Here is a 2,950-nt window from a genome sequence, read left to right as displayed (position 1 = left end):
CTATGGTATAAAACTATTGTTTTCAGAATGTCCTTGTTAGTCCCTCCAGTTGTTTGAGTCCTGTACTGTTCACTGCTCTGTATCAGTAAATATTCATTAATAACTCTTAACAGAAACAGGATGGTTTTTCTCTATTTCTTCTGTACCACAGAGAATGTGAGAGAAAGAAACTGGTACTTTCAGTTAAAAAGATTTATTCAGAGTGGCCTATGCCTCTCACCTATTTTCAATTTTACTTTGACAACATACCCCACCATAACCCTATTCTTTTACTTGAAACTGATGGAAAATGAATACAGTGTATTCCACAGATAAGAATTCCATAAAACTCTTCCCTAAACACCTGGGAGGAAGTTATATCTGTATATCAGTGAGTTGAAGGCTAGCCTCGTCTACATAGAGAGTTCCAAACAGTTGGTGCTACATATAGAGACCCTGTCTCAAAACACAAAAGCTTTGCCCTAATGGTATATCACATTCGTTCCATGTGACAGCCACACCTAAACACACAATACTACAAAAGCTCTCCTGAGAAACCAACTAGGATCTTTCCAAGCAGAACCCAACCAGCCAATATTATGACACAATACAGAAGCTTTGGAGAGAAGAGTTTTATGGGCTGAAAAATGAAGAAGGTTAAGGTGTGACCAGAACATTCCTGGGAGTCAGACGGATTGATTTGGTTAATAGTTTACTTGAAGAAATGACACCAGCAGACTATGCTCCTCATTGTTGTAGGGCAGCACATGTATCTAGCTGTGCTATGAGCATACAACCATGTATGTGTGAGCAGGGGAACTGTTTGCAAATGGAACTCCAAGGAAAATTGAGTGAAAGATGGAATAAGATTCTCCTGTGGGAAAGAGAAGTAACTCAGGGGAAAAGGGCCTGCTCACAACATCCTCATTACTGTTATTTACCTGTTCCACAGCAGTACCGTTGCAAAGAAATTCCAAGCATCTTTTCAGATACCTCGGTTTATAATCGTCACGATTAGCAACATAGTCCTGCTTTGAATTAATGAGCATTTTTCATGTAGCATATGAGTTTTTGGCCTGGTAATTACTATTCTATGACATGCACTTATTATTTTCATATATTACTCTATTTATTAATATAGATATCATGATGAGAAAATAATAATCATCATCATATACTAATGGCTTAGTGTCCTTATTCTGATGGTAGCAGGTTCTCCACAGCGTTACTCAATAAACACCCGATGTACCTTCAAATAATTCTAAATACACACCTAGTAATTTTTTATTTTTATTATACATTTTAAAGATCTGTTAGATATACAGCTAGAACTTGAAAAGTGGTGCTCCTTTAAAACAAAATATTTACACAAAAGGACTTTTATTTTTTCTTTTCATTTTATTTTTACACATGCATTGATATTATTACACATATGTACAATAAACCACCTATATCAAGAAGAACTACAAAACAGTCAGGAATTATATAAATGTTACATTAATAGTGTTTTGGCTATTTGTATTTGGCAGCCTTGAAGAAAACACCTTTTCCCTCTTGGTGCCTCTAAAATTCTGAATTATAAGTCAATATCTATCATATCTCATCATTATCAACTTGAAACTGCTAACCTGCACTCCTTGTATACTTAGGCAATTAATTTTATTCCTTCTCAAGTTTCTGATGGGGTTGAAGACAAGATAGTTTAGTTTTACAATAAAGTTTAATTGTTTAGGGATTAAGATATTTTTAGGTCTAGATAGATGTTTTAAGTTGATAATGACAAAAGGAAATTTTATAAAGAGTTTAAAAGACACGAAAATTCACTAGAGACTTATAGAAGAGCTTTAAATGCCAATACACATTTAAATTCAGTATTAAAATTTGAAGAGTTAAAAATAATGCAAGCACAATATTTAGTTTAGATTTTCAGATGTTCAACCTTGATGGTAATATATATTTATATTCATTATGCTCATGTTTTTAATGTTTCTTAACAGGATTAATAACTTTGATCTTTCAGAAACTTAAAATTACTTCTTAAAGGTAAATAAAAGTTATTTTTAAATAAACAAAGTATAAAAATATTTGACAGTAACTAGTGATCAATAAAAAAAATAAGAGACATGAAAAATGTTCATGCTAAGTAAAATACACTCCTAACACATGAGCATTTAAATTCCTTGTCATTTATCCAAAATAATAGAAGAATTACACCCACACAAAAAATCTTAGACTGAACCTTTATGCTTTATATATGTATGTTTATAGCAGTTTTATTCACAGTCATCCACATTTGAAAGCAACCAAAGTTGTATAACGTCTTCTCTGATGGAACATCAATATATTAATAAAGTAGAATATTATTTAACACTGAGAAGAAATAAGATATCAAATCATGAAAAAAAAACAGAAAGGGACATGATTCTATCATATTATATTACCCATAAATCATTCCAAAAATAAAATTACACAGTGAATGGGTTGAATTACCTGGAATTCTGTAAAAGCCAAAACTATGATGAAAACAATGCAGATTAGTAGTTGCTAGAAGCTACTGGAGTAACTCAGGACAGTATGGTAACTTCTTATGGCAATGAGCTATTTCCTATAATAGCATAGTAGTGGGTATGTTCTTATCAAATCATTCAAGTTTATCAAAATATATGCTCTTTACATCTCAAAGTAAAATGATGTTATGATGTATTTAAAGAAATAACAGGCAAAACTCTAAAACTGTTTAAAATGGATACAAAAAGCTGAATGAATTTTAAGTAGCAGATATAAGAAGGATAGAGTGGACATCCAAACTTCAGAGTAAAAGAAAGAGAACCTGTGATGCTAATACTACACATGATGACTCAGGTTCAGGGCAGCAGCATGCAATGTGAAAAATAACATAATAAAAAAATTAAAGTTAAAATAAAATAGTTTCCATGAACTCAGCATAGATATGTTCTCAAAATACAAAAAT

Source organism: Acomys russatus, chromosome 11 (genome assembly GCF_903995435.1).
Source record: "Acomys russatus chromosome 11, mAcoRus1.1, whole genome shotgun sequence".
NCBI classification, from domain to species: domain Eukaryota; kingdom Metazoa; phylum Chordata; class Mammalia; order Rodentia; family Muridae; genus Acomys; species Acomys russatus.
Note: the sequence above shows the minus strand (reverse complement) of the source record.